The sequence below is a fragment of the Caretta caretta genome, chromosome 2, assembly GCF_965140235.1.
Source record: "Caretta caretta isolate rCarCar2 chromosome 2, rCarCar1.hap1, whole genome shotgun sequence".
Classification (NCBI taxonomy): Eukaryota; Metazoa; Chordata; order Testudines; family Cheloniidae; genus Caretta; species Caretta caretta.
In genome coordinates, this window is record NC_134207.1 from 132,700,617 (window position 1) to 132,725,906 (window position 25,290).

The 25,290-nt window shown below is 38.7% G+C and overlaps 1 protein-coding gene across 7 annotated transcripts in view; it reads left to right on the forward strand.

The window, feature by feature from the left end:
* The window catches only part of CDH18 (cadherin 18), an 831,624-nt gene that overhangs the window by 230,652 nt on the left and 575,682 nt on the right, over positions 1 to 25,290 (forward strand). For 5 of the 7 annotated variants that reach the window (XM_048839639.2, XM_075125429.1, XM_048839637.2 and 2 more), the window contains one exon: positions 3,122 to 3,231. The exons of the other annotated variants lie outside the window; for them this stretch is intronic. The gene's annotated coding sequence lies outside the window, so the exon portion shown is untranslated. The remainder of the gene's footprint in view (positions 1 to 3,121; positions 3,232 to 25,290) is intronic. 7 annotated transcript variants of the gene reach the window in all.

Here is a 25,290-nt window from a genome sequence, read left to right on the forward strand (position 1 = left end):
ATAACAAGAGGATATCCAGAGTTATAACAGGTTTTTGAAGGCATATGAAGCCTCATGCTTTTGGCAGAAGCTAATGAGGTGTTAGAAATTTTCCTCATGGGAGGGGTTACTTCCAACTGCCCCACAACCAGCTAGTACTACTCCCTATTGATGTCAAGACACTGAACTAACAGATGATCCACTGGTTAGAGCTAGTATGGCACTTCCAGTGTTCATAAACAGCACTGACCTTAATAGAATATATTTAAGCATATAGTGCAATACTTATAGGCTAATTAAAAAGAAAAGGAGGACTTGTGGCACCTTAGAGACTAACCAATTTATTTGAGCATAAACTTTCATCTCTAAGGTGCCATAAGTACTCCTTTTCTTTTTGCGAATACAGACTAACACGGCTGTTACTCTGAAAGGCTAATTAATGCTTACTTAGAAATCAGTAAGGGTGCATAAAGGACAAGTTACATAAAACTTACACCAAACCACAACATTAAAAAAAGTCAAATATAAAACATAAGCTGGCACTCCAGAAGTTGGAACCCAAACAAAGAGAAATATTTTATAGAGAACTGTGAAAAAAATTCAAGCGCAAAGCAAAACTAACTGTTGGGGCTCTTTGTCCTTCTTTCTGAATACAAAATTTCGGGCAATAATAAAATAGTTTTTGAAACTTATAAAGGGCTTTATTCCTCCACATGTAACTTTCTTGGCCTTACTGTAAAATCTTACTTATCTAGGGCCTAGTAGACCTCAGATGCCCAGGCCTTAAGAATTTGTTTTCTTAATTTCTCTTTGAAGTGTTGGAGATGGTTGTTGATAGTATACCATTTTCTAATCCTTGCCTTGCCCTTATATGCAGGTCCCAGAATCCCTGGTCAGCTGATGTATTATTTCAGTCTGTTGAACAGGGCTATGCTCCACTGAACTGAATGTGGGTAGGAACTCTAGGAACCTAATACTGAGTGTGTCACAAACTAACTGGATCTGATTTCCCTGTGTCTTGCTCCTGGTGTAGTAATTTATGCATGTGTAAAGTGGATTTAAAATACTACCGTTTGTTGTATACCAACTTTGTATTCATTTTCTACAGGTATAACTTAGGGCATAAGGCTGTGGAGGATCAAGACCATTGTGTGGCCTTGATCATATCACTTAAAGAATAATTATAACAATAAATCTGCTTCAGTTTCCTTCACTGTGTAAAACAGGATAATTATTTCATAGATTTTTAGGCCAGAAGGGACCATCATGATCATCTGGTCTGACCTCCTGCACATAACAGGCCACAGAACCTCACCCAGCCACTCCTGTAATAGCCACTCCATAACCTCTGGCTGACTTATTCAAATCATGATGTAAAGACTTCAAGTTACAGAGAATCCACCATTTACACTAGTTTAAACTAGCATGTGGCCCATGCCCCATGCTCTGCGGGAAGCTGAAAAAAAACCCCAGGGTCTCTGTCAATCTGACCAGGGAGAAAATTCTTTCCCAACTCCAAATATGGTGATCAGTTATACCCTGAGCATGTCAGCAAGACCCACTAGCCAGACACCCGGGAAAGAATTATCTGTAGTAACTCAGAGCCCTGCCCATCTAGTGTCCCATCTCTGGCCATTGGGGATATTTGTTAACAACAGTCACAGATTTGCCACATGACATTATAGACAATCTCATCATACCATCGCCTCCATAAACTTACCAAGCTCAGTCTTGAAACCAGTTAGGGTTTTTTTTTTTTTTTTTTTTTTTGCACCCACTGCTCCCCTTGGAAGGCTGTTCTAGAACTTCACTCCTTTTATGGTTAGAAACATTCCTCTAATTTCAAGCATAAACTTGCTGATTGCCAGTTTACATACATTTGTTCTTGTGTCAACATTAGCACTTAACGTCTCTCCCTCCCTGGTATTGATCCCTCTGATGTATTTATAGAGAACATTCATATCTCCCCTCAGCCTTATTTTGATAAGGATAAACAAGCCAAGCTCCTTGAGTCTCCTCTCATAAGATGGGTTTTCAATTCCTCTGATCATCCTAGTAGCCCTTTTCTACACCTGTTACAATTTAAATTTACCTTTCTTAAACATGAGAGAAGTAACTCACAGTGGTGCTCTGATGATTTAACAGTGTTTTTCTTTAAATATGAAACACTATATAAGTAGTAATTATTACCTCATAGCCCTTTCCATTTGACAGCTAGCCTGGGATGTGGTAGTATATTGCAATGTGCAATAGAGTACAAAGTTTATCAGTCATGCATGGTAAAACCCAATATATGACTAAACATGTTTTCTCTCAAACCGCTGCTGCCATCATTAAAATTAGAGCTGATCAAAATTTTTCTGATGGAACAGTTTGTTTCCTGAAAATGCTGGTTCAAAGAAGTCAAAACCTTTCACAGGAATATTTAGATTGTCCTGGGAAATTATTGAAATATTTTGTTTTGATAAGGTTGAAAAGCTTCATTTAGACTTTTATAATTTGGGACAAAACCAAATATTGATATCTCTGAACTTCCTATGGGTATGGAAATTCCATTTTTTGATCAGCTTTAATTAAAATATTACAGCATGGCACAGAGCTAACAATCAGTGAAGCTAAGAAAATATGAAGGAGCATGAGATATTATCTAAATTGCCTGGATAGAGTATAGGCTCTATTCCTTTGTTATGGATGTTTTTTCTACACTTTTGCTATTAAATACTCATAAAACTCTTTACAAATCATAATCATTCTTTCTATAATAGTTTTTCATTTTTGTTTTTAAAAAAGCTGATTGTCTAACCAATTTTCCAAGCTGGAATGCGATGTACGGGCAGGAAAATTCCTGAGCTACTTACAAGCCTGGAAACATCCCCACTATCCATTTGTTGTGATCTGAAGTTGCTGTTATGGACAGCTGTTTATTTTTGTTTGTTTGTTTTAAAAAGCATGTGCTATTACTATCGGAACTCGATAATTTGATATATTTGCTGAAAGTAAATATCTCATCATCTATCTGTCCCAAGTGCAGCATTTTAGGTATATTGCTATTTTTCATTTCGGTATCATGCTGGCAAAATGTGATCCAATAGGCACATTGTTATCTGATAGGCATATTGAAAGCAGTATTATTCTGTTTCAGTGAAAGTTTGTGAGCCTTCCACATCCACCTCTTGATATCTTCATGGGAGATGCTCAAGATTGTTTAACCAACATGCATTTCTGAGCTGTGGGCTACTCATCAAATAAAAGGTATTTTACCTTTTTTTTTTTTTTTTTAATTCAATCACCTCTCATGAAAAACTTGATTGGCTTGTGCAATTTATTAATTTATTTAACTTTTGACATTTCTCCTTGCTGTTCTAAACCCTCCCCTCTTTTTCCTGCTTTAGGCTTTTTACAGTTTTGGTCGGGAAAACAGAATGCTTAGATTCTGCACTCTGAGGCAGGGGGCACGTTTTCATTATATGTCTGTACAACATCTATTGCACTGAGCCTTGATGTCTGATTGGTAACCTGTGGGTACTACCACGCTATAAATAATAAATAGGCATAAGAATGCATAGTGTCTCCTGTGACTGATGTACTCCTATATGCTGCTCCATAGTCATCTTGATGGGGCTGCTGAAGAGCTCTGCTGTAGGCCATGGAATTTGTTTTCAGCATGATGTATCTTAAGATCTTTATATCAAATGTATTAGTGAGCAAGATTTCCAACGTTACTTAGAAACCTGGTTGTTCTGGATGTAACAGTTCCAAGCATAATTTTCATTTTAAATGCATCTGTCAACAAAAATTCAGGTAATAGTTTCCTGACTACATTTTTCATGCCCATTTGTTTGACTTAAACGACCCCAAAACAACTATTACCTCCCCAGTCCTTAGGTCCCCATAGAGCCTTTCCCCCCAACCCCAGATTTCTTTAATAATATGTGATGTGAAGTACTATAGTTTGACAGATAGAAATAAGGAACTCTTCCTGCTTTTAAAAGTACCAAAATGTGTACTATCGGTGGAATTATTTGAAGAAGATAGCTCAAATATTTTTCCACAAGTTAGAAGCTCAAACACTTTACTAGTGACCAAGCTAGTATCTCTAATCCTGGCAGGTTTAAACTGACCTTGTTACTGTGAACTAGAGTTGGTCGTTCTGGTTTGGGGCTTCAAAATTACTTTTTATTTTGAGTTAATGTTATAGTTAAAAATAAAAAAGATTGAACTCAAAACAAAACATTTCAAAATTAGTGAAACAAAACTTTTTTGATTGACCTGAACTTAACCTCCCTTCCCTCCCTTCCCCCCCCCCCCCCAGTTTTTGGTTTATGAATTTTTTTGAGATTTCAACAATTAGTCACAATTCTATGTGGGAAAATTTTCAAAATCTCAAAAATTTTCATGGGAAGGGAAAACTGTTTCCCTCTTAAAGACCTGCATATAATACATTAGGTGATCATCCATGTTAAATTCGCTAGAGCCACTACAATTTGTAAAACTGTATTTTTGTATTTCATGGCTCATTTTGTGAGTACTGCATAATACTTTACCTAACATTTAGGGCTCAGCTAAAGTTTGATTGTGGAAAATTTCCAAATCAGAGTTAATAAGAGTGCTGGTAGTTACACAGGCATGACTATTCTATTTAGAACACTGTGACCACAGTACCAAATGCAGTAGGGACTTTTGTATAAAGTTGAATTCTCTGCATGCTTCATGGTACATTTTCAAAGTATGTATTTTTTTTTCATGTTTAGCAGTAGTTAAATGGCAATTTATAGTTCATAGTTTTTCATTGCAAGAAACCTTGATAAAATTTCCTTAAATATCATGTAAAGAAACTACAGAGTAAACACTTAAAATGTACAACAAATTCACATAAACCCACATGAAGTGAGAAACTCAGGAACCATGAAACGGGATTTCATGGTCTCAAAGCTTTTGAAATTTTACTCTATCCAGTTGAATAACAGGTAATTGTGACTGCCTGTGTACTGCTCTGTCATTTAAAGTAGAAAAATAAAATTAATCACTTGTGGAATAGATGAGAACTAATGCATAGAGTGGAAGAATGGTCTTGTTACTGAGGCACTGTAGTAGGACTCAGGAGATCTGAATACAGTCCGCAGCTCTGCCGCACGCTCCCTGTGTGACCTTGAGCAAGTCTCTTTGCCTCAGTTTAACAGTAAAATGAGGCTCATACTTCCTTTCTCCTACTCCATTTAGATTGTAGGCTCTTGTGGGCGTAGATTGTGTCTTACTATGTGTACATTCCAGACAAGACCAGGACATCATTGTGCTAGGCAGTCTCTGCATCACCAGAGTATAAAGAATGTCTTCCATTTATTTACAAAAACAACAAGGAGTCCGGTGGCACCTTAAAGACTAACAGATTTATGTTTTTACCCATGAAAGCTTATGCTCAAATAAATCTGTTAGTCTTTAAGGTGCTACCAGACTCCTTGTTGTTTTTGTGGATACAGACTAACATGGGTACTCCCTGATACTTTCATTTATTTAGATTCTCTTCATTGTCCTCTTCCTCCCTTGTACATAAGCTCCTAACAATAACTTTTCTACAAGAGTGGACTGTGAAGAAAGTAGCAAGTCTGGAAGATTTGAAAAGAAAAGACTCTTGTATTGAATTATTTTGTAAAAAATGGTAAGTAAACACCAGGGTAATTAGTTTAAAATCAGTGATTGAGGAATTAGCTGGGTTCACTCATTCAAGCATTTGAGCTGTACTGTTCTGAACGGTTCTTCCAATCCTACACTGCGATCAAGTGCTTGGGTATTGACTGAATGACACTGATACTAGATCATGCCTCTATATCTTACTGAGAAGCAGACCAGTTTCAAGATAAATTCTTTGCTCTACATAGTTCCTGTTCATAACAATGAGGAAACACACATAGCTTTAGCCTGCAACTGCCCTCTCATGCACTTCTTTCTTTCTGCCCCAGTAGGAAGTCTCCCAGAAAACTAAAGACTGCATGAAGAGTACACAGGAAGTGTGGCTTCTCCACACTTCCTAGAGAATTTACTCTGTATCACATCTTCCCTTTTTTGGATCCTTTTTTAAAATTTACTTACTGAATTTAAACACTGTTAAACTAAACTATTAAACTATTACAAATACTACAATGGAATTAACTCTTCAGGTTGCTTGAAACACAACCCTAATATACCTTGCTCAGTCTTTTATGGTATTTCAGCTATTTGTCTGAACTGCTGTATTGCAAACCCTCTTCAGGTAAATCCTTGTCCATAATTCTTCAGTCTCCTGGTCAGTAACAGGGTCAGTCTGAATACTTTTCAACTTGTGTATCTGGTCTAACTTCAGTTGTCTTGGCGAAGGTGTTAAGTATCTTGAGCAGATTATTATGATTACTTAACAATATTTTGCCTTCATCTATGATCAGTAAGTATGAGAAAGGTTATTATTCTTTGATCCCTGTGGCTTTGACTGGCCAGTATCTATATCCTGCCAAATTCTCATTGGGGCTTTGTTTATTGAGCTGTGGAAATGGTCATGCTCCTTTATTGTAATATTTTGTCTAATTGTACTTTCACAGTCTTTTCCTCACTATCACAGGTGCCTTAGTAACAGGTTTGACAATATCTAGATGTCTCCTGATGAAAGTTGCACATTTTAATAAAATTCAGGAATTCCCTATTCTTGAACTGTGATCTGATGTCAATTATTACTTTTCTTGGAATCCCATGACAATGCAAATAGAGATTTAATGTTTCTGACAACTGTTACTGCTATGACATCTGTAGGCTTGGTTTTATATGAGTAAGTACACATGTTTGCGGTCTCATTTCTTGGGAAACAGGATTAGGGAGTTAAATGGATAGTCAGGCTGGAAACAGAATGTCTGTACTAGCTAAGATAAGGAGAAGCATGCTGGGAACCATTTACAATGGACACGATAAGCCTGGATCTCAAAATAAGGCTGAGTAAGTTGTGCATGGACAATGTGTGACAGCATGCTGTACAGGGATTGGCTTTTACAAAGTAACCAGGCCAATCCCAATCCCTATACCCACCCCATATGCTTGAATCTGATCAACTCAGCATAGCTTTGTTGTATAACAAATAAAAATACTGTAGTAATGAAATCTGGAGTCAAACTGAGTTCTTGGGAAACTGTGGGGAAAAGAAGTCTCAGAGAGAATCAATCAGAATCCTCCAGTGTGACTACTTTTGGGAAATTGTTTAAGTAGTCCATTATAACCAGGTGATTATGTCTTCCAAAACTGAATATGTCAATTCCAGCTTTGTCCGGTGGAACTGCAAGTTATTCGTGTGGTAACATTGGTTCTTTCTGCTGGGAATCTCTGTACTTCTGAAATGTTCCAAACCTGCTCACCATTTCTTTGATATCACTATTCATCTATGGCCAGAATACAGCTTCTCCAGCTCTCCTTTTTGATTGTCATTCCCAGATGGCTTTTGTGTATTAATTCCAACATTATTCTTTCATCACTGTGGGAACCACAATATGTGTTCTCTTCAGAAGCACTCCTGAGATCACTGAAACCTTATATTTATAGTGTGAATACACAGGTCGGGAGTATTTTTTGTTTTGTTTTCTCCTTTACTTATCACTTGTATCACTGTTCGGAACATTTCATCTTGAGCTGTTTCTGTCTCCAGTTTATTACAAATGCCTGGAGATACAGCATGTAACACTTTTATCATATTCACATGTATGTTTACTGCTTGTTCCACATCATCAGGCTGTGTATTGTCAGATGGAGCACGTTTCTTGTGTAAGCAGAGTCAGGATGAGCTCTACCCTGACATCTGATGGCGAGTCATGGTGGGTTATGGAAAAGAACTTCAGGGGCTGATCTTGTTTGCATAGGCACACCCACCCCGCCTCGATGGCCACTTTAGCTGCTGTAGAAGCCCCAGTTTCTCTGTTATTCGTGCAGGAAGAATAAACTGTTATTATCCTGGTTATGTGAATCAAGGACAGTGGAACTGCACTTGGCCTTTTGTTATGATGGAGGGATCATCATCGCCATCAACTTAGCAGCAGTCGCTAGGCAAGCATCATGGGTTCCAAAACCCAGTGAATTGAGAGAGAGAGAGAGAGAGAGAGAGAGGGAGCGGCCGGGGCCGGGGCCGGGGCCGGGGCCGGGGCCGGGGCCGAATACCTGCTTGTATGGGCTCTTGGTGAGGGCCCTACATGCCAATTACACCGTCTCCTTTGTCCACAGTGGAATATCAGAGCTAGTTTTGATTCCACTAGGAGTCGAGTTAGACTGCTAAGCTGAATTCACTTTGGGCCAATGGTGTACCAGCACTGAGGCTCCCCTACTACAAGCTGAAATCACTAAAGAGCTAAAATTACTAAGAGCTGAAATCACTGAGCATTGTGTTAAGTAGTGGGGGGGGGGCTGAAGATATATTGCGGAGCAGTTTGCGGGATGGCTGGCGGAGCGGTTGGCAGAGCAGAGCAATTTGTGGGGCGGCTGGTGGAGCGGAGTCCCACAGAGAGGTTGGAAAGTCGGCTTTAGACCACATAAGGTGCCCCTTAAACCCCCCCCCCCCATTTCCACTCAGGTTGGGAGGTAAAACACTGCAGATAAACTTTCAAACTCTGGGGCTGTACTGACCAGGGACAGATACTTTTGGGTTGTTGGACTTTTGGGACTTTGGGTGACTTTTGGGTTGCTGGACTCAAGAACCAAAGGGGAAGGACATGGCCCAATTTGCTTGGGGAGGGTTTTGGCTCATGGTTGTGTTATGAATCCTGTTGGTGGCATTTCCCCAACATAATGCCACATTGTTTCTCTCTGTTATTAAAAGGCTTTTGCTACACTTAGACTCTGTGCTTGTGAGAGGGGAAGTGTTGCCTCTTAGAGGTGCCCAGCGGGGGTGGTATATATTTGTCCCAGGTCACTGGGTTGGGGCTCGAGCCGGTTTTGCATTGTGTTATTGGAATGGAACCCCTAGATACTGAACCTGGCCCTTGTTGCTGCCAACTCTGATGGGCAGAAGGGTTACACTTGAAAGAGAGTCCGCCGTTACTAAGTGGCATCCAGGTTGGACCTCCAGGTCACATCATACTTCTGTATTTTCAACAGTAGTTACTGTATCCCTTTTGGTGCTTCTCCAAGTCCTTATTTGTGTATTGGAGTCAGTGGTTTGTGACCAGTTTCTGCTTTGAAGCTACATCCATAGAGAAATTTGTGAAATCTTGTACAACCTTACACCAGAGCTAGTCTCTTTTTCAGTTTGTTCATATGTCTTCTCTTTGGCTGTCATAGTCCTAGTTGTATATAAAAGTGGCAGTTAGTTCCATAACACTGTAATAGTACTGCTCCCAGCCCTCCTTTCAAGGTATTTGTGGAGAGTTTGTCTTTCAATGGGTAAAAAAATTGCCACACTGAAGCTGGTATCAAAAAGTGCCTTAAATCACTGAAATCCCTTACATGTTTTGGCATCCAAGGCCATTGAATGAGCTTGTGGAAGAGGTGCCTTAGATGAGGTATATGGTTATGTATGAAATTGCTGACATAATTCAACATACCTACAGCCTTTAGAATTCCCTATTTATCTTAAAGTCTCAGCATGTTGAGTGTTGCTTCAATCTTTGATTCATCAGGCAAGATTCCCTTGGAGGTCAATCTCTCTTCCAACTATGGTGTTTCTGTTTGGAATTGATATTTGCCCTTGTGCAGTTTAAGGTTTCTACCTGTCACAATTTCCAGTACTCTTCTTAGTCATTCCTCATATTCAAAGGAAGTCCTGCCCCAAATTATTATGTCATCAATTTACACTTTCATACCTACTAGACCCTTTAGCATCTGATTCATTTTGCAGTGAAATACTCCTGGAGCCAAACATATTCCAAAAGGCAGTCTTAGAAACAGTATCTGTCAAATGGTTTGTTGAAAGTGTAGATCTTGAATTTCTGACTGTCTACGGGGATCTGCCAATATCCTGCCAATGCATCTTATCTGGCTCATGCTGAAGCATTTGGTTCATGCCATCTCAGAAAACAGTTCACTTGTGGGCAAGTGGAAGTGTTCTTTTTATATTTTTCTTCAGCCCTTTAGGATCCATACACAGTTGTAATCATCCTTCTCTTTTTTTTACAGTCACTGAAGAGTGAATCCAATCTCTTGGTTCTTCTGTTCTCCAAATGATACCGTTTGTCATGTTTTGAAGCTCTTCCAGTCTCTTTCTTAAGACTTGTGGAACTTTTTGTGTAGCACAGGTTCTCCATCTTCCCTTAAACATTTCTTGTATATTATTGAAAGGAATCCATTTCCTGTGAATACATCTTCATATGATATTATTAATACTTTCATATCCGGTTCTGTATAGCTTTCTGTCTCTCTATGGCAGGGGTCCGCAACCTTCAGCACATGGCCCATCAGGGTAATCTGCTGGCGGGCCACGAGACATTTTGTTTACGTTGACCGTCCGCAGGCATGACCCCTGCAGCTCCCAGTGGCTGTTCCTGGCCAACGGGAGCTGCAGAAAGCAGCTGCCAGCACATCCCTGTGGCCACTGGGAGCTGCAGGGGGCCGTGCCTGCCGACGGTCAATGTAAGCAAAATGTCTCGTGTCCCACCAGCGAATTACCCTGATGGGCCGTAGGCCGAAGGTTGCCGACCCCTGCTCTATGGTAATACATCCTCTTAACAAGACCAAGCACCTAACACATGTGTAAGCCCAAGACTGGTTGCTTGCTTCTGTGTACCACTGCAAACTTGTTTTATCATTTGCCTTTGTATTTAATGTCAGTGTACACTCTCCCAACACTTTAATTGTTTTTTCATTATAGTCTTTCACAGACACTTTAGATTCTTCCACTTTTATGTGCTCCATATATTTCTTTATTCCAGTTTCTCTTGTAACATTTATTTATGCCCCAGTGTCTATCATTTATCTATCACATAAGTGTCATTTGTGCACATTTTAATTAGCTATTCTTCTGAGTTTTCAGCCTCCTCCATTATTATGCTTAAGAATAGCTCTTCCTCTTCACTTGGGGGAAATCCCTTTCTGCATTAATACATTCACTTTACTGCTTTCTTTGCACATTTTAGCATAATGGTTGGGCTTTTTACAGTTTTTACACATTCATCTGAATGCTGGGTATTTCCTTTTACTCATGCTGGTTGCCACATTACTGGCATTGTTTCCTGCTTTCCATGTTTCTGTCCTTGCCAATTTAATTTCTGTGAATTTTTCCCTTGCTAACTCAGCTGTAGTACTCATAGTTGTGCTCTCTGCCTTTTCCCTAGGATTTTTATCTGTGTTTCATTATGTTCTGCTGCTTGACATATACATATTGCCATATCTAGTGTCAGATCCCTTTTCCTTAGTAATCATTCATGGACATTTTATTGTTACACCCTGGCACAAACTGGGTTTTAATGAGAGAGTCTGTTAACATTCCAAATTCACGAGACTGATACTTTTGTGTGTGTGTGACAAACTCCTCTGTTTCCCCTACATTCCATGTTCTCATCCTGAACATAGGTCTCTCAAAAATAACATTTTTTCCAGAGACACAATGATCCTCAAACATTTTCTTTTTCTCCAAAGTTTTCCTCTCTTTCTCCACCATCATCTACATAGAATGTATTATATACATCTACTTGCATTTATGCCTGCCACCGTTAAGAGCAGGGCAATCTTCTGCTCATCCTCCAGTTTATTTTCAACTGTGGCGTTCGTTGTACAGTTGAAATTGCTGTTTGAACATTTTACAGGCACATTCAGCATTTTCCCCTGATTCTCAGAGCTGGGAAGGGCGGAGGTTAGTAGGACTGGCTCTGTGGCAGCCATTTCAATGTTACTGCTCTGACTGGTCTTCCAGCATTCTGTGCCTTCCATTCCTGGTACCCCATCATATCTTACAGAAGAGCAGACCAGTGTAAAGATAAACCCTATGCTGGAGGGCCAGGAGAGGTTGGCACAGAGCCACTCTGTTGGCCTTACTGTAGACCAGGATTCCCCCATAGCACAGAATTCTCAGCTTCCTACTTAGGGCAATTTTAAGGTCCTATAAGCATCACAAAGGTTCATTAGCAGTGGGCTGAGATCTGGCCAATTAAATGCATAGTGCTGTTTTCCTGTGAAGAAGTTTGAACACTTTAACATGTAAAATGAATAAAAACTACACTGATTAATTGTGATTGGGGTAGAAACAGCCGATGTAAGTTGGGTTTCAATTAAATCAATGTCCCCAGAGCTGGAGCATAATGGAAAGTGAGAGTGGAAACTGGTTTTGACATTTTGTTATATATCAAAGCAAAGGAAGTGATGTGTCTGAAAGGCATATGTCCAGAAACGGATTATGTATCTTATGTAAGTATACAGAAGTTTCTTCAAAGAAACAAGGTGTGCAAAAAAAAAACAAAAACTTAATGATCAAAGGTTAGGAAAGAATAAATATGCATAACTTAACGTAATTTTTAGAAGTAGAAGAATATCATTCTATGCTTTCTGGCAAACTAGTCTGGATCAAAATTTTAGTGGGTTTGTTGTTGTTGTTGTTTTTGTCATTTGCTTATTAATACAATGCAGCATCTAAACATGTAAGATTGGATCAAGTGGTGTTCTAAAATATATTTGGCAAAGATGTTCCTGGAGGACAGTTACCTGGCAGTGATGCCAACTCAGATATTTCTTGAGGAAGGGGCAAATTCCAGTCTCTCCCTCCCCATTAACCCCCTTCCCCCCCCACGGTACGAACTCTTTCTGGTCCCCACTCATGTCCACCTCCTCCTAAAGGGAACCAGTGAACTAGTGAGGTTCTACTAAATTTAGATTTTAACACAAGATTCTACTAGTTTTAGATTGTGTGTGTGTGAGCGCACGTTTTAATCTAAAGCAGAATGAATAAAATATGTACATTTAAGAAAACATTTTCACAGCTGGGCTCAAACTTTTATAGTAACAACCTGCTGTGAAATTACTGCTGGTATGAATGTGAGGAAATAATGGCAAACATTACTGTAAATACGCTGCAGATCATACATCTCTGTAGACCATTGTATAAAGAAATGGACACAAGACTGACAAATCCAGAAGCCTTCCATTGCTTTGTTTTTTGTTTCTCTCCCCAGTGTAACACAAAGTAGGAGTGTAACACAATGTAACACAAAGCATTAGTAGGAGCATTGCCAGCAGATCGAGGGAAGTGATTATTCCCCTCTATTCGGCACTGGTGAGGCCACACCTGGAGTACTGCGTCCAGTTTTGGGCCTCCCACTACAGAAAGGCTGTGGACAAATTGGAGAGAGTCCAGCGGAGGGCAACAAAAATGATCGGGGGCTGGGGCACATGACTTATGAGGAGAGGGTGAGGGAACTGGGCATGTTTAGTCTTCAGAAGAGAAGAGTAAGGGGGGATTTGAGGGCAAAACCCCTACCTGGAGGGGGGTTCCAAAAAGGATGGAGCTAGGCTGTTCCCAGTGGTGGCAGATGACGGAACAAGGAGAACTGGTCTCAAGTTGCAGTTGAGGAGGGCTAGGTTGGATATTAAGAAAAACTATTTCACTAGGTAGCTGGCGAAGCACTGGAATGGGTTACCTGGGGAGGTGGTGAAATCTCCATCCTTAGAGTTTTTTAAGGCCTGGCTTAACAAAGCCCTGGCTGGGATAATTTAGTTGGTGTTGCTCCTGCTTTGAGCAGAGGGTTGGACTAGATGACCTCCTGAGGTCTCTTCTAATTCTAATGATAAAAACAACACAGTGCTCACAATGTCTACTGAGACTAATGGGAAACTTAATTCAGCTAATGTAGGTAGCTGGGTATCTCGGAGCCTTGTGCACATCCCAACCTAAATACCATTTTCATTTATAACAGTGGCTCAGATCAGCTCATTTATTCACAACTAACATTGCTGATACTGGGAGAAAAGCATTCTTTGCTCATACAAGTATTATTTGAAGCCTACACAACCGTAGACTGTTAATAATTGAAATGACAATTCTGAAAATAACTTATCTTATGTTAACACACCTTACATTTTGCTCTGTTGTAATTTTATTTTTTTAGCTTTTGCTAGAAATACAAAGAAAGCAATAGTGTATCAATGCAGACTGCAGGATTCATTAAAAAGCTGTTTGAAGAGTTTGCAGAGGATATGGTGTGAAACACATACACACACATAATGAATGTTAATTAGCAAAGTGTGTCGACAGTGGAGGCGAGGGGCACTTCAGAAGAAGTTTTTCTTTGCTTTTTTCCCCAACTATTCCTCCTGTTTGTAGAAACAGAGAAGTCTGTCTAAAGCTAGGATCTGGGCAAGTTCTCTGTGTTTTTCAACACTTGTTGGAAATAGATTAGCAGGAACCCATGTCCCTGTTAAACTGTCTTTCCATGAAGATTGCACCATGCATGCTTCTGATTTTTGCTGCTTTCCTTACGGAATGTTCCAATTAGAATATATATTGACACAGGCAAAATTTGTGTTTACTCTGCACTTTTTGTTTACTTTGTGCGACAGCTTGATATATTTGTACCATAGTCAGTGACAAAAATCTGTTAATCTTTCGCACCATGGAACCCTACGTAAGGCTGTGCAAACCAAGGAGAAAAACTATTCCTCCCACCCCCACCCCCCGCCCAGGTTTTTGCAGCCAGAGAATTAGAGCTGAGTGAATACTGCACAAATTAACCATAAATATAGGTCTGGGTTTTTTTAAAAAAGGATTTGGTTTGATTATGTTTGTGCCCCCTTTTGTGCTCACTTTCTACTAATAATCAAGTAAACAAGTTTGGTGAATATTTAAACCAGTAAAGGAATTAATTTAAACATTTATTCCAGAATATTTGTGGGCAGCAAATAATACATAATCATGAGTATTCCCAGGGGAAACTTGATTCTAAGAATCATGCTAATCCAGTTGGAAAGATACATTCCTAATGAAGAGAGGAAGGGTGGTCCTGTGGTTACAGTGCCAACCTAGAACTTGGTAGACCCGGCTTCAATTCCTTGCCCTGTTAAAGAGTTCTTGTGTCACACGGGGCATGTCACTTAGATTAATTATTCCCCATCTGTAAAATGGGGATAACAACACTTTCTTACCTCACAAGGGAGATGTATGGATCAATACAGTCACATGATTATGAGTCTGTAACAAAGCAGGGCTTCTCCCCAGCTTGCAAAGGACCTACTGTCATGTCCACAGTCTCTTTTAGGCAATTTTTATTTCTCAAACATTGCAAAGCAAACAAAAACAGTTATTCAGCTCACCCCACAAGATTTTTTCCCTTTAACTTTTAGGCTGCCCCAGTCCTCAAGGACTCTGGGAGTCCTGCTTTCTCCCTGAAGGCCCTGTTTTCAGAACAGTTCATATCAGGTTCTCACTGCTTCCCCTCCCTTGGGACTCTGGCAGGCTTCCTTCCTGTAGCTTCCTAGCTCTGACTCACCAGTCTCTCTCTGCACCAGGTCCAGGTGTCCTCTTTTAAAGCCTAATCTTGGTCAGCTCATGAGGTACAGGTGCACTTGCTCTGCTCCTTCTTAAAGTGTCAATGTCGTCTTGAGACAGAGGCTCTCAGATACTACGACGGAGGCCATACGTATACTTAATATTCAGAATCATAGAAATGTAAGGCTAGAAAGATGGATCATGAGACGTCATCAAGTCCAGCCCCCTTGTGCTGAGGCAGGACCTGGTAAACCTAGACCTATGATCCTCTAGGTGCTTACAAAGTGATTGTTTTAATATTTTTTCTCATATGTTCCCAGGTATCAAAACTAGGCTGCCTGGTCTGTAATTATCCTGGTCCTCTGTAGACAAGCCCTTTTAAAAGTATATAAAGCTATAGCATTTTGATTCTAAAGCTGTAACATTTTTGTATAAATGTAGTTTAGTGGAAGAATGCCATTGGCAAAATAAACTAATTTGTTTACATTGCCATTCAACTATAATTAAGGTTACATAAATAGAGAGGGGTTAGTAAGCTCAGATAAGAACTGACCTGAAACTTCTTTCAAATTTCAGCCCAAAATATCTGAAAACCTAATAAGTCTGGAGGACTTTTAATTAAATTATTTTTATTTATTTTAATCCATTTCCTAACTTCATGGGTCCAGCAAGGCAGAAGCAGAAATGTTGAAATAGTGCAGGTAAGACTTCTTTTGCAATGTAAGAATCTCTTACATATCAGGATTCAGGTAGCACTGGAAATCATTTGTGAAAGACTGTTCTTTTAAGACTTTCATTCTGTTTCTTGCAAGTTCAGGAGGCTCTGACAAAGTCTGGATAAGCAATACAGACTTTTGGAATGTTCCAAAGTGAACTTCAAATCCATGTAAGATTGCAGAAACCAGTAGGATCACATTATACATGTCTGACCTTCTGGGAAATGCAGTATTTTCTTAAACTGGAGTGGCTGTGTGTCTAATATACTTTGATATGACAGCACACTGTGTGAGAGGGTGAAAAAGAATAGTCAATTTGATACTTCCTGCTTGTCCTAATCAGGTATCATGATATTAAAGATAAGGTCTTTCCCATTTTTCAGTGCTTTTCTTCCCCATCTCTTTAAATGTGTAGAAGTGTCTGACATGTTGCCTTTTAATTGTTAAATGAAAAGCTTTGCAATGGGTACACCGAGCCCCCAGAACTGGGAAATACCATCTTGTCATTCTACACATAGAAGCTCCATTATTTTCTCCATTATTTTGTGAATGGCTCACAATTAAAAAAAAACAACAACATATCTCCTGGACCCCCCAGCCCTAACAATAACATGAAAATATTTTTGAAATATTCTATTTTAACCTATTTTTAGGAGATAGCTTGGATAGCTGAATAGACCTTTTCCCTTTCTAACTTTTATAGTTCTATAGAGGAAGTCCATATTTTCATTCAGGCTGACATACAATACATATTATGGTTTCATAAAACACATTTGCACCATCTTTTTGACTACTTTTGGTTTTACGTACTGCCAGCAACTTTTCTCAATAAAATTCCTAATTTTTATAAACAAGCGCTGCAATGTGTTCTTGGGAAAGAGCCACTTTACATACAGTCATGATGCTGCACACGTAGCACCCAGGGGGACCTGAGAAGTGGATTATTACTTTTAGGAGAGAGAATGAATGGACAGCCAAAACAGGATTATTAAATTATCCTAACCTACTTTTATTTACAAATGTATAATTCTTGCAGATGTTTCTGAACAGAAATGAGATTTAGTAGCAAAAGAAGCACAGTTCAAGCTTGCAGAACCAGGATAGCAGCCAAGGATTTTTTCACCACAGTCCTCTGACAATACTCTGCATGTCTTTCTTCTTGCAGAGCCCAGATGGTTTTTACCTGCACAACTTGACTTGTAAAGGTCACTTTCTCTGTTTGGAAGGCTCCAACCCAAATTCATTTCCAGTACAATTTCACTGGCCCTTTGTGTTTAGCTCCTCCCTAAATACATATTAGCCCTCCTTTCCCTTTATTTTGTGTTCAGACATATGCTTACAGAAGCATTCTATCTAGGGCACTCATCCTGGTGGTTCTGCAATAGGATCAGAGTTACTTAGAGACCCAAAGATTTTGATGTCACTTACTGTCTATTATTTCTAAAAGGATTTTTCATACAAAGTCAGTAGCCCCTCCAGTTATCTCAAATATCAGCTGTGTAAGCCAAGCTTGTTTCTGAATGACACTGTAATGGTGTCAGCTCCCCATTTTAAAAGATTGTATTCACATTTTCAGTATCCTTTTATATGTCTTATATTTTTGCTACTCCAGCTACAACACATAGATCAGTGTTAAGGCCCTTATTCTCCACTACCATGCCACTTGTGTACACCTGAGCAAAGTGAGAGCAAAACTCTACTAAATCAAAATGCCTTTTGCACTCAGTTTATACAGATTTGTTCTCAGTTTGTGTATGGCTACCCCAGGGGCAACTGAGTGGAGAATCATGCTGTAAATCTGTATGTACATGAGTTAGTTGTAAAGGGAACCTGTAGCCAACAACACTTTATATCAGTTGTAGAAGTATTCATTGTATAAAGCCTTTAACTTTCAACAATTCAAAAATTAAGTTTCTTAGATTTTAGATGTTAACTGCATTAAAGAAGGCACTATACAATCGTATTCAGAAAGGCAATGAACTTCAAGTAACCAATAAAAAGTACTTAAACATGAACAAGAAAATTGTGGCAATGTTAACATGGCTAGGCCATGGGTTAAAAAACAAACAAAACACACACACACACATCCTCTAGAAATGTATACACATCCTTTAGCAAAGGCTACTGTGATGAGTTTGGACTAGAACTAGAGAGAAGTTATTTTCCCTCACTAATGGTACCTATTGCAAATAATCCAGATTTTAACCCAAATCATGAACAAGAGAACTTTAAAGATTGGGAGAGCCATGGAATACATATGGTTGTCCAGCTATTCAGTAAAGAAATTTTCTAATTTATTTGGAGATCAAAATTTACTGGTCCACTCTCTCATGGTACCACTACTTTCAAGTTAGGCATTACGTTTCTCATTTTTCTAGAAAGAATGTTTGACACAGAAAGCTAACGTCAATGGAAGCAATGGCATCTGGTCAGTTAGAAAACAAAACAACAACAAAAAAATAATTAATTTATATCAGTCTTTGTAGACAATGTTTCTAACAAAAAAGTCCACATGTGAGATGCCAAGAAAAGGACCTAAACAGACCAATTGGGGTTTGATCTGGAAAAGAGGACCAGCAGCCTCAATCTGTAGCACAATAAAATCAAATGTCTTTCAGAGAACATTTCAGTCCTACTTCAGACCTGTCAGGTTAAATGTATAGCTACACATTGAATGAGGATCCATGTTGGAGAAATTGTGAGGAAAGAGAAGATTTTATGCATTTGTGGTGGACATGTCCAGTCATTAGAGTACTGAGATGCAATCTGTAACCAAGTATCACAAATTACTGGATGTTTATTACCAAATAAGCCTTTTGTAATACTTACGGGGCTTCCTAACAGACACAGTCACACAAGTGGAAATTAAGAATAAATATCTTATCTACTAGTAGCTGCTTGATAGCTTCTCATGGAAAAAGAAAATAGTCCAACCAAAGAAGAATGGTTCAAAACAGATGGGAGGTTGTTGTTATGGAAAAAAATGCTGCACCAATTATGTGCCCTGCAACATAGATGACAAATAGATATTTAGATATGTTGTTACCTTTTATTCAATATTCAAAGTACGTTCACCTGTAATAGAACACCCAGCATATGTCAAATTTTCTGAATATTAATAGTTCATAGACTTTCCTGTTGTCCCTGTAGCCTGTTAAATGTGTGTAATCAGAGTTTTCACTCAATTTAATACAATCACTAGAAATAATATATTGTAGGTGTCATCATGATGCTCACTCTTTACTATGTTAGCACCCTGTTAAGTAGAGAGATCTGGTGACTATATTCCTATATACATATATATATATATAATCAAAACACTTATAGTTGAAATCATTATTGCTTTATTTCTGATATTTAGTGGCAAGAATTTTAAAACCTGTTAATACGTCATAAATAAATACTATTTTTTAAAAGGTACGCAAATGGTAATGGTTAGAGAGCAACTATCCAAAGAATAATTTTGAAAGTGGGTTATTGAAAAATGTTCTGCATTTTATATCCTTATATTTTTTTTTTATTTTGATTCATTACATATATGTATGTTGTCAACAGATAGTTTAGCAAGTGTTTCCTTTAGGGTTGCCAACTTAGTAATATTTAAAAACCGGACACTACAGCAGGAGTGCCAGAACCTCCCCTGTCCTACCTCTTCCCTCTAAGGCCACTGCCCCCATTGCTCGCAGTTTTTCCCGTCTCTCCCCCCTTTCTTTCCCCCTCTGCTCAAGTTGGGAGGAACTCGCCTGCAGAGCTGCGGTGTGAAGCTGCAGCCAGCCAATGCAGGTAGGAGGCAGCCCCAGCTGAGTAGGGGCTGGCGGAGGTGATGACCTGGTGTTTCCCCGCCTGCATTAACCAGACTTTTGGTGTCAGTAGATCTGACCAGTTACTGTCAGGTCCCCTTTTCGAATGGACTTTCCTGTCAAAAACTGGCCACCTGGCCACCCTAGTTTGCTTTTCCAAAAAACGAAAAGTGCAATCTTCACCTTTATAGGCCAGTCATTTTTACGCTTCCTCAAGTGTGGTGAGGGCAGAATGTTAAGAATATACCTAGTCTTTGGAATAAAAGGTTAGTTACATTTATTTCCCAAAAAGAAAAGGAGTACTTGTGGCACCTTAGAGACTAACCAATTTATTTGAGCATGAGCTTTCGTGAGCTACAGCTCACTTCATCAGATGCATACCGTGGAAACTGCAGCAGACTTTATATATACACAGAGAATATGAAACAATACCTCCTCCCACCCCACTGTCCTGCTGGTAATAGCTTATCTAAAGTGATCAACAGGTGGGCCATTTCCAGCACAAATCCAGGTTTGATCTGATGAAGTGAGCTGTAGCTCACAAAAGCTCATGCTCAAATAAATTGGTTAGTCTCTAAGGTGCCACAAGTACTCCTTTTCTTATTGCGAATACAGACTAACATGGCTGTTCCTCTGAAACCATTTATTTCCCAGTGCTGTTTTCAACCATGAGATTCTACTTGTGTGCCCTTTCTCAGTAGTACTCTCCTGTTTACAATGATTGTTGCCAAAAGTGGTGGTTCTATTTTTCCACAGTGAAAATTATTATTTACAAATAATTATTTGAAGATCTTTGTTTTAGAAAATAGTATTGGTCTTTTAATGACATATCAGCATTAGCTTATCATACACAAAAAATGTGTCCTAAGACTTAAGTTTTCTCCTTTTCAATCTTTACAAATTTCAGAACTTCTTTAGGGTTTTTTATTATAAAGGTACATACTTTTTTAAAAAAAGTTCCTCGTGATTTTTGGCCATAAGGTAACATGGATTGAATGTAGTTCTCTGCCTCATGAAAAGGGGAGAAAAATCTTGGAAATATGACATTTTCCACTTCAGGGCCCGATTCTATCCTCCTTACTCACACTGAGTATTACCTTCATTTATCGCCCTTTGAGTGAGAGTCTCATCCTCCTTCCAGTCTCTGAATACTGGGTAGAGGGGCCAGAGTGGTGGGATAAAGAGGCTCTAAAAGCCATGAGAAGATTACTGCAGCATAGGAACAGAGACAGCCACAGCCTGTCTACTGAGAAACGGCCAAGCAAGCTCCAACACAGGATGTGTTTCAGAGATGGGTCTTGCAGCCCCAATCTGTCTAAATTACGTTGTGGGCCACATTGACTATTGAAATAGCCAAGAACTGGGAAAGCACAAAATTGGATTATAACTATGTTAGCATCCTCTCCTTCTGGGCTGTGAGTTCTGTGCTTCTTAGATGTGCATCACATAATCTCACCAATTTATTTCAGTGGAAACTATTCCTGGAGTAAGATTTTGCTACATGTGAGTAACTGTGGCAAAATCTGGGTTCAAGTAAATCATTGTAACTTGTAAAATGTATTGCCTGTCTTGGAAGATGCTTTTCCAGAGGAAGATGGTATTATCTCCGTTTTGCAGAAGGGTAAAATGATGCAGATAGATCAGGTGTGTGGCCTACGATTACACTCCCAGTCAGTAGTGAACAAGGAATAGAACCGAGTTCTGACACCAAATCCTGTGTTCTGACTTTTGGCTAATCCTTCCTCCCCATACTTGCGGTGCATTCACTCTACAAACCCAATCTGATCCACCTTGCAGGCCACTTAAATTCATGCTGAGCTGATCTTACAAATGATTCAGTTTGATCTGTTTACCATTTGTTCTAAATAACAAGCGGCACATTCTATGTGTTCACATTTTATATATTTCTATTTAACAGCAGCAGTGCCCAGCTCTTTTGGAGCCTTTTTTACATTATTGTCAAAGAATAAGCAGACGTTATGTTAAAGGATGTGTTATATGGGGTACAATAGAATTATTTAAATCCAGTTAAAATACATGAGTCATAGATTTAGTAAACTACCTGTACTCTTGCTTAGTCTTCATAAATTAGCAAATTGTAATATGTTTAACATTTTACATTTACTCCTATATATTATCTTAATTGTGAATACAATTATCTTTGATCATAAAATATTAAACATGTTAACATTCAACATTATCGTAATAAAAAGAATAATGCATAACAAAACCAATACAGTTTAAAGCTGTTTGAATAATTGAGTAGCACTTTACCTAGCGAGAACCACTTGCAGCAGTTGTTTACTTTTAGTAAAGTAAGTTGAATGAAAATTCCAAGCATCGTCTTGACAAATGTATTGTGAAACCTGCTGATCCTGTTGCATATGTGTGGTTAGAACATCTAGACACTGACATTCCCCTAACATTATTTATAGCTGCAGCAAAAAAGCAAATGATAAGTGCACTCAAGTGCACAGAATGTTAAGTGTTTAAGACTGCAATTTAAAATGAGATCTATGTATTCAGAGGAGCAAAATCCTTTACAGTGTTCATAGCAGGAGAACTACAGTTTTTCTGGAGAACAAATCCAACAACAAAAAGGGCATAGAAAAAAAAGTGGTAATTCATCTTTTCATATAAAAACCAAAAGGTAGAACTTGGTTCAAAGGGTTGTATTTTCAACCTTGTCAGTTTTCCTTTTCATTTCTTTTACTCCTGCTTTGAATAGAAATAATAATAAAACAATTAGTGAAAAAATGCAAGATAGTTCATCTGTAGCAGTGACCTTGGACGTACAATTAAACCTTTATGTATGAACACATAACAATGAAAAATTTAGTAAACTATGAGGGAACAATTCAATTTAGAGACCTTTAGATCTTCCTTGAGTAACGTTTCCAGTAGAGCTGAAAGATCAGCTGTTGAAATAATATGTATTAGGCTTTCTTAAATTTGAAATGGACTATGAAACATTGAAGAAAATGTAGTTAGTAAAGCATAGAGAACTTATGGACTGAAGAAATAATTTGTATTTTAATGAACTTCCATTAGTTTGTTTTTCTTTATATAGATATATAGCTATAAATATATATACATACTTAAAGAAAAAGAAGCCCTTCAATTCAATCAGTTTTTTTTTTTTTAAATGGTTCAACACCGCTGATTCCACTGCAGGTGACAGTCTCAAAATCCCTTCTGCTCCACTGTTTTGCCTGCTAGCATGTAGCACACTATCATAAACTGCATGTTATTGGTGGGTATGATTTCAATTCTTTTCCAGCTGAGAGGATTTTTAGTGATGCTAGATTTGGGGGTTAGAGGGCTATTGATTGTGTGATTTTTTTGAATCTCTGTACATATGAGATCAGGTACTCCAGACCTGCTACTTGCCATCATCCAGCTGGGTTCACTACTCCACCTTCCTCAGGAAAGGTACAAGGAAGAAACACAGATATTGGATAGAGAGTATTGTTGGTAAAGGGCCAAGTGGCTTTTTTGGAGTGGTTTACCTTTCTCTGCCTTCACTGGAGCAGGGATCAACAATTAGCATCTTCTTTTTGATTGTCTAAGCTTCTAATTTTATCCCTATTTCATTTTTAATAGTTTCCTTTTCCATAATTTTTTTTCAAATCACAATCAGATTGGGGTTAACTGGGTTATTTTATTACAAACTCTCAGCAAGGGGGAGGATCCATGTTATAAAATTGTGGAATGAGATTTTTGGATGTCATCATCAATTGATTTAGGACACCTTTCCATTTCAGCCTGATTCCGTCTGAACAGAAAGTGTTAAACATTCAAAACTATGATGACTGTGTGTGTTTGAAATCATAAAATGTTTGCCATGCTGAAATTAAAATATGTGACTCAAACTATTCAGAAGTACAAATTGGTCCTAGCGGAATCTAATGGAACATAATAAGTAACCTTTTGAAGCATGTATTCATAGGCCCTTGTTAGTAAAAATAAACTGTGAGTATATGATCCCATTGAAGTTCGTTGACGAACTTCAAGGAGAAGCTTTAGACCAGGCCATCAGTTCATATTTCTATGTCCACCCTGATTGTCTTCTTCTACTTTGGAGCAATTTAAATATAAAACTTTCTGTGGATCATCTATTTTATGATTAATAAATTTGATAGTGTTATCAGATGTATTTCTCACTCTTCATTTTTTCCCCCACTATGATCATTTTTGGATAGTCCTGACTGAGTTCTGATCAGAATTTTGTAAGGGAGTATATCAGTTTAATAATTACTAGGGCTGTCAAGCGATTAAAAAATAATCATGATTAATCGCACAATTAATCAATATAATACCACTTATTTAAATATTTTTGGATGTTTTCTACACTTGGAAATATATTGATTTCAATTACAACGGAGAATACAAAGTGTACAGTGCTTACTTTATACAATATTTATTTTTGATTACAAGTATTTGCACTGTAAAAAAAAAACAAAAGAAACTATTTTTCAATTCACCTAATATAAGTACTGTAGTGCAATCTCTTTATCAGGAAAGTTGAACTTACAGATGTTGAATTATGTAAAAAAAAAAAAAAAAACCTGCATTCAAATAACACAGAGCAGTGTTGTACAAAAATCAAGGTGCTCAGGCAAGCTTACCAAAAAGCCAGGGAGGTGAACGCGCGCTCTGGGTCACAGCCCCATACATGCCACTTCTACCATGAGCTGCATGCAATTATGGGGGGTGACGCCACCACTACCCCACCGCTATCCATGGACACCTGCAAGGGGGGAGTAGCACGGAGTGAGGAGGATGAGTTTTTGGAGGAAGAAGAGGAGGAGGAGGACAACGACACTGCAGAGGTGGCAAGTGGGGAATCTGTTTTCCCCCCTAGCCAGGAACTATTCTTAACGCTGGAGCCAATAGCTTCCCCCAACTCCCAAGGCATTCTCCCAGACCATGACCCTGGAGAAGGCACTTCTGGTGAGAGAGAGCTTGATCGGAGCCACGCAGTGAACAGCCTAGCGCGGCTGGGTTTCCCCCCACCCCCCACCGCTGTCAAAAGAACTACTCTGAAAAATGCCATAAAGATTTCTGAGAAAGAAGTCACATTTTCTGAGGACTTCTGTCAAAGCAGCCCCCCCCAAGTGGGCATTATAATAAACTGGGGATCCCCATCAAAATTGCAGGGGCCACAGAACTCAGCTGCTGGAAGAGACTATAATTTTATGTGACACCACTAGGATGGGATTTTGAAGAGGACCAAAATTAGCTCACAACTGGTAGGCTTTATTTTTACCCATGCACTGACAGGAGTAAAGTAAGCTCAGCAATAAAATAGAATCCCTTTTTATTTTGTGTAAAGCAGAGTAAAATAGTAAGCTGTAAAAACAAGTAGAAAGAAATATAAATAACCTTA